General features: G+C 50.6%; 1 protein-coding gene and 1 pseudogene across 1 annotated transcript in view; one reads left to right on the plus strand and one right to left on the minus strand.

Moving 5' to 3' along the window:
- The window catches only part of LOC116829195 (C-type lectin domain family 2 member B-like), a 98395-nt pseudogene extending 90858 nt beyond the window's left edge, over positions 1 to 7537 (plus strand).
- The window catches only part of LOC116829199 (C-type lectin domain family 2 member D-like), a 287968-nt gene that overhangs the window by 155310 nt on the left and 123043 nt on the right, over positions 1 to 9615 (minus strand). The window lies entirely within an intron of this gene.

Here is a 9615-nt window from a genome sequence, read left to right on the forward strand (position 1 = left end):
CAGCATTCAATTGCTTTTGCAATGATAGCAGAGATGGTTACCAGTCGTTCTGTACCGTCTACTGCTGGAGAAAACTGGCAATGACATGACGGTTATCTCTCCTTCTCTGAACTGTCTGCTGCTATCATGATTGCCCCTGGCTAAAATCAGCTGGGGCGCAACGCAAAAGCAAACTTGGGATTGACTCACTGGCCACTGAGTCAATCCTCCTTATGGTTTCTAAAAATAGAGTCTGTCCTGCTAGACTAACAAGAAGAGTCAAGTGTATTAGAAGAGCGCAGCTACTCTGTGGCTGTATTAACAGGGGGTTAACCCCCGCAAGAACCGCACCATTGCTTTCCTTCTCTCCCAACCCTCCGCAGCTACTGTGGCAGGGCCCCCCCCCCCATTTGTGTCATGCAGTCGTGAGGAATACAAGAATAAGAAACATAGACTTATTCGTGACATAAACCGGGGGGGGGGGGGGGGCACTTGGAGGCAGGCAGCCGGGGCTATGACAGTCCAGGCAGGACGTACTCAATTTTTAGAAACAAGAAGGGAGCGATTGACTCTGTCCCAAGTGAGCCACTCCCAATTTTGGTTTCTGAACCATTGTGACAGGGGCACTCATGATAGCATCGGACACTACACTGTGATGCACTGGCCAGGTAAACAGGAAAAAGCCTGAATCCCCGCGAACTTTTGAATTCCATTTCCTGATTGTCCACCGTGAGGGTCAGCACACACACAGGTGAGCACACAGAGCTCATATGCACTGGTAACAATGCAGTCTCCTGATAATCGAAGAAGAGCGCCAGCTTGGACACACAGGAGGTTCTGGATCTGATCGCTATCTGGGGTGAGGACTCAGTGCTCACAGCACTGCGTTCCAAAAGACGAAATGAAAAAGTTTTTTGAAAGAATTTCAAAGTCTATGGCTGAAAAAGGGCACAGCAGGGACTCCCTGCAGTGCAGAGTGAAAGTGAAGGAGCTTAGGCAGGGCTACCAGAAAGCCAGAGAAGCAAACGGAAGGTCAGGCTCTGAGCCGAAAACATGCCGCTTCTATGCTGAACTACATGCAATTTTGGGGTTCAGCGCTACCAGTGCCCCACCCCTGTCCGTGGATTCAGACTTTGGGATTGAAATATCAAGTGTTTTGAGGATGTAGCCGAGGGGGAAGATGGAGAGGAAGATGAGGATGAAGATGACCGTGGTGAGAGCACACAGCAGTCCGTAAACCCCAACAGCCAGGATCTTTTTGAGACCCAAGAATTACAGTCCCTGCGCTCCCAAGCGACAAGCCCAGACAGTGAAGCCATGGAAGCGACCTCGGTAAGTGTCCCTTCATTCTGTATCAAACACGGGATTAAAACAAGATGGTTTTTTAGATCGCATTGACACCAGGGCTTTTGCTGCAGTCGCAGCCATTACTGTTACAGGAAAATTTCGTTAACATGTCTGGGGATGGAGCGAAAATCCTCCAAATTAATCTCCATGAATCGATCGTGGAGGAACTCAAAAAAGCCTTATGATATATGAGAACATTTCTGGCCAAGGCAGCCTTTATCCGTTCCCCCATAGTAGGTAACTTTTCAACGCCATGCATTTTGCAAGACATTTGGTACTGCAGGCATTGAAGGCATTGCACTGAAGGCATTGCAGAAACAAACGATCTGCCTCCTGCGGTGGTATTGTCAGGAGAGAGATATCATCCATTGTTACCTTGTAGAAAATCAGGAATGTAAATAGGGGGCAGACATGGCGATTTTGCTACTGGCCAGAGCGGGGGGATGGGAGGAGGGATAGCGACGAGTTTTCAGCGTCTGGCAAGCAGGATTCTTCCCAGCTACCAGCAACGCGCTGCGGGGGGTGAAGTAGGGTGATCACTAGCAGCGATCGTATATGATAGGAGCCATGCGCTGTTGGTGGATGTGAAAGAGGGGGGTTTGGGCTTTGCAGGTTCCTCTTAACAGGAGCAAGGCATCATATAGATCACTGTGTATATGAACGGCGGAGAAGTCAAACTTTTAAAGCCTTACTTACCATCGCCGCGTGGATGTACGGTTGGCCGTACCTGCGTCTGTGTGTGTGCCACACCAGTCACACAGACACTGAATATTTAAACGATACAAAATGCGACCTTTGTATAGAGATCACATGTGCTCTGTAAGGTGGATAGTGTTCTATGTGAAAGAGTACTATCATTGCTCTGTAAAAGGTATCTTTCCACATACTTATCACCCTGGTTTGCCTTCCCCATGCAGCTGCACATTTCTCTGCAGTCCCTATGCCATCACGAGGGCGTGCTCTGATACGGCGGAGGAAGAAGAAGAGACGCGAGATGAAATGTTCACAGAATTATTGAAGTAACACGCAATGAGAGGGATAAACAGAATGATTGGAAGGATGTGGTAGCAAAGTACAGGAAAGATGCCAGTGAACGATCTGAGAGGGCTAGGCAGGAAGACCAGCGTTGGCGAGATGCAACGCTGGATCTGCTGCGTGCTCAAACTGATATCCTCCAACGCATGGTGGATCTTCAGGAAGAGCAGCGCAGTAGCAGAGTGCCTGCTGCTGCAGCCCCTGTATAACCTCCCTGCAAGCCCACGTCCCATATCTCCCCTCCCAGACGTGTAAGAACGCGTGGGGGGAAGGCTTTCTGCACCCGCCTACTCCTCCACCCCCTGGAGAGTTCAAGTAATAAAGGCTGTAATTACGCTACAATGTGCTTAATGGCCTTTCCCTTCCCCCTCCTTCCAAAGCACAGCAGCCAGGGATACCTTCCTAATTCTCTGCCTTTTTTTATAGTTCCTTTGTAATAAAGAATACATCGAAAGGGGGAGGGGTGGGTTGCTTACAGGGAAAGTAGTAAGGAAAAAACACATGATTTTTAACAGATGCATAATTACTTTTAATGAATAATAAATGATTTTAAACGAGACTGAATTTATTTCCTTCGCCAACCTGTAATCAAAGGGGGAGGGTGGGTTGCTTACACTGAATAAGTCCATCAAGTGCGGAGGTTCATCAAGGGGAAGCAAACAGAGTCACACCGTACCCTGGGCCGTGCTGAAACTCGTTTTCAAGGCTTCTCTGATGCGCAGCGCCTCCAGGTGTGCTCTTCTAATCGCCCTGGTCTCTGGCTGCTCGTACTCAGCGGCCAGGTGATTTGCCTCAGCCTCCCACCCAGCCATAAATGTCTCCCCTTAGTCTCACAAAGATTGTGGAGCACACAGCAAGCAGCAATAGCAAGCGGGACATTGGTTTGGCTGAGGTCTGAGCGAGTAAGTAATGATCGCCAGCGACCCTTTAAACGGGCAAATGCACATTCTACCACCATCCGGCACTTGCTCAGCCTGTAGTTGAACAGCTCCTGACCACTGTCCAGGCTGCCAGTGTATGGCTTCATGAGCCATGGCATCAAGGGGTAGGCTGGGTCCCAAGGATAACTATAGGCATTTGAACATTCCCAACGGTTATTTTCTGGTCTGGGAAGTAATTCCCTTGCTGCAGCCGTTTAAACAGACTAGTGCTCCTGAAGACGCGAGCGTCATGAACCCTTCCTGGCCATCCCACGTGGATGTGGGTGAAACGTCCCTTGTGGTCCACCAGTGCTTGCAGCACCATTGAAAAGTACCCCTTGCGGTTCACGTACTGGGTGCCCTGGTGTTCTGGGGCCAAGATAGGGATATGGGTTCCATCTATGGCCCACCACAGTTCGGGAAAACCATTGCAGCAAAGCCATCCACTATCACCTGCACGTTTCCCAGAGTCACAACCTTTCGTAGCAGCAGCTTAACGATTGCTTTTGCTACTTGCATCACTGCAGCCCCCACAGTAGATTTGCCCACTCCAAATTGATTCCGACTGACCGGTAGCTGTCTGGCGTTGCAAGCTTCCAGAGGGCTATTGCCACTCGCTTCTCCACTGTGAGGGCTGCTCTCATGTTTGTATTATGGCGTTTCAGGGCAGGGGAAAGCATGTCACAAAGTTCTAAGAAAGTGCTCTTACGCATGCGAAAGTTTCGCAGCCACTGCGAATCGTCCCACACCGTTTAAAACAATGCGGTCCCACCAGTCTGTGCTTGTTTCCCGTGCCCAAATTCGGCGTTCAATGGGTAGAAGATGCCCCCGTTTAGCAGTAGCTCCAAAACGCTGGGGCCAGCGGTTATGGAGAATTCTGCCTCCATCTCGTCATCGCTGTCCTCGCCGCTCAGCAATAGCTGCCTCCTCCTCTCCTCCTGCCTTTGCAGTTCATTGTTCAGTATAGTCAGCACGAGAGTACGCGAGGTGTTGACAACGGTCAGGATACCGTTTGTGATCTCAGGGTCCATGATTGCTGTGCTATGGCGTTTGCTCAATGCACTCCGGGAAAAAGGCGCCAAAGGGTTGTCTGCTGCCTTCACAAAGGGAGGGGTGAGGCTGTACCCAGCACCACCCGGGGCAATGTTTTCTGCCCCATCAGGCACTGTGCTCTCAACCGGAAGTGGGAACTATGGGATAGCTGAGGAACAGCTACCCACAGTGCACCGCTCCTGAAATCGATGGTAGCTTTGGACCATGGACGCAAACAATCGATTTCGTGATCCCACTGTGGACGCGCTAAACCAATTTTACTAGATCTGTTTTGTAATATCGGTTTAAGCTAATTCGAAATAATCGTGCAGTGTAGACGTACCCTGAGCTTGGGCCTGGTTCTCTGTGCTTTAAATCACGAGCTGTTTGTCAGCTGCATCCCTGATGAACATAAACCCGAGACAGTGGCCCAGTGAGGCTTAGATAATCCCTTTCTGGGGCTGGATTCCCAGTGTCCTGGCTCCCGAGCAGCCTCCCAGCAGCTGCCAGGGGTCAAGGGAGTCTCAAAGCCTGGGATGTTGGGGCTCATTTCTTCCCACAGATGGGCAGGTCCCCTCTTACACTATGTGTTACTGTCTCATTTCAGTGTTATCTGAGCGTTCTTCAACTGCTCTGGGCCCCTGGTGCCCCAAGTGCCTAGACGGCTGGATCGGGTACCGAGGGAAATGCTATTATTTCTCTGAGGCCAAAGGGAACTGGACTAACAGCCAGAAACACTGCTCCTCCTTCGCCGCCTCCCTGGCTGCAATTGACACCCAGCAGGACATGGTGAGAGAGTCTCTCACTGCAATGGCCTGGCCTTGGCTCAGTGCCAGCTGCTGCAGTAGGACCTGGGCTCTGCCCCTGTGGGGCAAGGAGCAGTTCTGAGCCCTCTCGTGCTGGGAGGCCAGAGCGAATGGACTTCCAGCTGCTGAATGCCAGGCCTGGGTGGATCCGGGACTCCTCTAGTGTCAGTGTGTGACCGTGGGGATCACCCACTCTCAGCCGTCTCAATAGGAGACTGCCCCTCTCTAGAGCTGGGCTGGCTCAGGTGTATACTGGCCTGTTGGGCTGGAGGGGGACTGAGATCCCAGTTTGACTTGAAGAGCCAGTGTTCCTGGGTAGGTGAAAGGGCAACTGGATGGTGTGGGGTGGGGGGGAGGGCACTTTTCTCATCCTTGGCCCCTCCCGGCATCTGATTCAGATCAGCTGGGCTCTTTCCTTCTCCCTCCCCTGCCATGGTGAGGGGAGCTCAGCTGCTCTGTAAGATGTGGCTTTCACAAAGAACCTGGCCTTGCATGGAGCGGTGTGGGGGGGCAGCTTAGACCCAGAAGCACCCAAGAGCTGGCCCAGCCCAGGGCAGATTGGGGTGAGGGGGAGCTGAGTTCGGGGTGGGAGGGTTAATACTGAATTACCCAGAGCTGTGTGAGGGGAAGGCGAAAATCGCCAGCCCGTCCCTGGAAACACTCGGAGCCCTTCTGTGTACACCTGGGATTCCCTGCACGGAGCCTAGGGGAGCAGCAGGGTCGGGGCTCTGACACCACCTCTCCCTCTGCTGTTTTTAGGATTTCCTGCTGCGCTATAAAGGCAAATTTGACCACTGGATCGGCCTCCGAAGGGACCTGGGGCAGCCCTGGAAATGGGCCAATGGCACTGAATTCAACAACCTGTGAGTCTTTTTGACCCAGCTCTTCTGTGTGGTGTTACTGCTGCTCCTTATGCTGATACTCACCTGGAATCTCCCCCTGGGGCAGTTTGGGTGGGTTGGGCTTGCAGGGGCCCATCTAAACCCAGCTGGGGGTGGGGGGAGCAGGAAATGGGGTTAAAATACCCCCCAGCATAAATGCTCCATAGAGGCCAGTTGATCTTAGAACCTCTCCTGGCCCTGCTGCCCCCTTTCTAGCTGCTCCCTTGTGTTGGGGGTTTGGGGATGGGGCCTGTTGCTGGTGCAGGAGGGGGAATCATGAGGGGCTATGAGTGCAGCAGGTCCCTGCACTGTGCGAGTGTCTCCCCCTGTCTGTGACTGATGGGAAATGCCCAACTACTGCCTGACACCAGCTCCCTGGCTTCTGTCTTGCAGGTTTCTGATAACAGCAGACGGTGACTGCGCGTATCTGACTGAGAATAGTGTCAGCAGCTTGCGGTGCACCAGTGAGAGGTACTGGATCTGCGCCAAACCTGATCCATTTACAAAGGCGAAAGGGGGCTGATAACAAGGGTATTGTGGAAATTAGCCCTGGAAAAACCTTGCTGTGATCTGACCATCACAGCTGACAAATTCCAAAATAACAGGGATTGCTCTGAGCACCAAGAAAATTATCTATGTAACCTTTTCAAATATTTGCTGGGGGTGCAGCTAGGGGCCCAGCTACTGCTCCTGAAGCGTTTGCCTGGGGCTGCCCGAGCAGTGGCTGGCCCCAGGGCTGCTCCAGCTGCTTTAGTGGCCCTGGGGTCAGCTGCACCAGGCCACTGCAGAATCACGGAAAGTCACAATCTGTGACTTCCGTGATGTGCGTGAAAGACTTGCAGTCTTACTCATGGGACACCTAGTGCCTGGTATGTAGGAGTAAGGGGAGAGAGAGCTCTGTTCACTCCCTTCCTGGAGCCCAGTGCGTTAGAGGGCAGGGAGTGGGTAGGTGTGACACGCACAGACCAGATACCAGCTCAGGCCAAAGTTCCTGTGTCTCAATGGAACCCTAAGAAACACCCAGCTGGGGTCAGGCTGGCTCACCTCTGTGTTAAAATAGGTATTAACATTATAAGAATGTGCTTAGACTTTAGTGAATGGACGTGAGCTACTGCAGCATTAATTCACTTCTGACAGTCGTATCCCACATTCTAAGGTCATATTAGAGCATTTATACTTGGAGCCTCTGACAGTAACTCACCAGAGGGGAGAGGGGCATTAAGCAGTGTCAAGCGCTGATCTCCAGCAGCTCGGAGCACAAGAGAGAGGGTGGAATACAAACCCTGAGCAAGAAATAACTATCTCTATGCTACTTGGACTCCCTGTTCAAATATAGATAGTGCTATAGTGAATGAAACAATGGATTCATGCTACCGTGGCTCTTTTGGGTAATGTTGGTTGCTAATTTGGCTTCTGAATCATTGAACATCACTGCTATAGATGTTTGTTACCTTGTGAAACTTAAGTTGTGTATATACCTAAATAAATCCTCTCGTTTTTGATACATTGTCCCGTAATAAACTTGATACAAACATTGTCTTTGGTCTGATATCTAAGATGTAATTGACCTGGGTAAGTGCTTTTTGGATGGGGAGTAATCTGAATATTGCAGTGATTCTGGCTGTAAGGAACCATCGGTCACAAAGGCAGGCTCACCTGAGTGGTGAAACAGATGAGAGTACACAAGGGGACTCCATGGTTAGGCTGTTACAGTGCCTGAGTTTACACTAGATCAGTGGTTCTCAAACTCTTTTTCGCTGATCACTTGAAAATTGCTGAGAGTCTCGGTGGGCCACTTAATGATCTTTCCAAATATTGTTTGTACCATTAGCTAATTATTGTAAAGCGCTTTAGATACAAGCGCTATATTTAAAAAAAAACCCTTAATTAACATTTTTTGTTCTACAAATAGAAGTACACAACTCATATATTTTAATATCGGTAGTCCTACCTTTCGAATGTGATGGATGTGCCCTCTATCTCCTGCCACAGCAGCCCCTGAGCTGGGGCTGGGAAGGGGTGGAGGTGGGGGGAGGAGGATGTCTCTTCCCTGCCGTGGCAGCCTCTGAGCTGGGGCTGGGAAGTAGGCGCTCTCTCTCCCTGGCAGCCGTAGCCCTAAAACTGGGGAAAGTTGCCTCTTTCTCTGGCCGCCGCAGCCCTGCACATCCCAAATCCCACTCCCCCTTCTCAACCCATTGTACCCCCCTGTCTACTCCATATTTCCTCCCCCCCCTCGCCCCCAGGCCACCACCTCACCTTACATGTGTCTTCTCCAAGGTCCAGGCACCTAATTAGTGGAGCCACACCTGCATGACTCTACTAATTAGGTGGCTGATCCTTCATTTTCTTGTGTGCAGCCGCCCAGGCATGCACCTTAGAGGGAACTATCTGCGGACCGCCTGAATGGAGCTCGTGGACCAGTGGTGATCTATGGACCACAGTTTGAGAACCTCTGCACTAGATTGTTGGTTGCTGAAATCTGAGTCTAGAACTCTCAGCCAGTTTGGGTTTGTGTCCTGGTTCCCAGCAATCTGCCCTGAGGTTGGCACGCACCCTCTCAACACACTGCAGACAGCTGTAGAGCAAGGCCTTGGCTTGAGTTCTCTGCTTATGGGACAGAGGAGCTGAGCCAGCCCAGAGAGGAGGTTGGGGGCAAGGTGTATGTGACCCAGGGACCCCTTGGTGCCAACTGGCAGAGAGTACAGGGGGTGCAGAGGGTTTACAGGGATCCCCTGGCACTGATGGCTACATAATAGTTCACCAAAAGGTGGCATTTGAGAGCCAGTAGCCCACTGGTGGTCAAAATCATTGCAAGATGCGCATATGGATAATAGGTAAGGAACTATGTATCTACACTGACAATAAAAACAAGGAGTACTTGTGACACCTTAGAGAATAACAAATTTATTTGGGCATAAGCTTTTGTGGGCTAAAACTCACTTCATTGGATGCCTGGAATGGAAGATACAGTAGCAGGTGTGTGTGTATATATATATACACAGTACATGAAAAGCTGGGAGTTGTCTTACTAAGTGGGGGGCCAGTGCTAACGAGACAATTCAATTAAAGTGGACTGATGCCCTTAAGGTTGCAGTTAAGGCAGGTCACCAGGAGGTGATGTACCTCAAATGTTCTTTTCAGGCAGGCGGTAACCGAGGTTATCTCCTTGTCTAGTCAGCTGTGTATTGTGTGTACCTGTAGCTGGATGCCTATTTGCATAGTGAACCAGGTGCAATTTGAGAGGCTGTTTCTTCCTATAAATTCCTTCTTCTGTGGATTTTGCAAACAGCAGAGGGGGTGTCTTGTTTAAGAACAAGGATGAGGAGTTGGTCTGGTCTTTCCTGGTGTGCAGAGACACACACTGCATCCTTCACCTGAGAGACAAACTGACAGCACGTCTTGTGAAAGAGAGGTCACAGCCTACCTAGCTGTAGAGAGCTGCAAGGATTTTGGGTGAGCTGAATGTGATTAGGCAGGAGAGCATCTTGGTAAATAAGTCCAGGCTCTTGAACGCATGATGTTATGACTTTATTTTATATGTAACCGTTCGTTTCCAACACTTCTACTTGACTCTTGGCTTTGTTAAACTGACATGCGATTTCACTATCGGCATAG

Source organism: Chelonoidis abingdonii, chromosome 12, assembly GCF_003597395.2.
Source record: "Chelonoidis abingdonii isolate Lonesome George chromosome 12, CheloAbing_2.0, whole genome shotgun sequence".
Lineage (NCBI taxonomy): Eukaryota > Metazoa > Chordata > Testudines > Testudinidae > Chelonoidis > Chelonoidis abingdonii.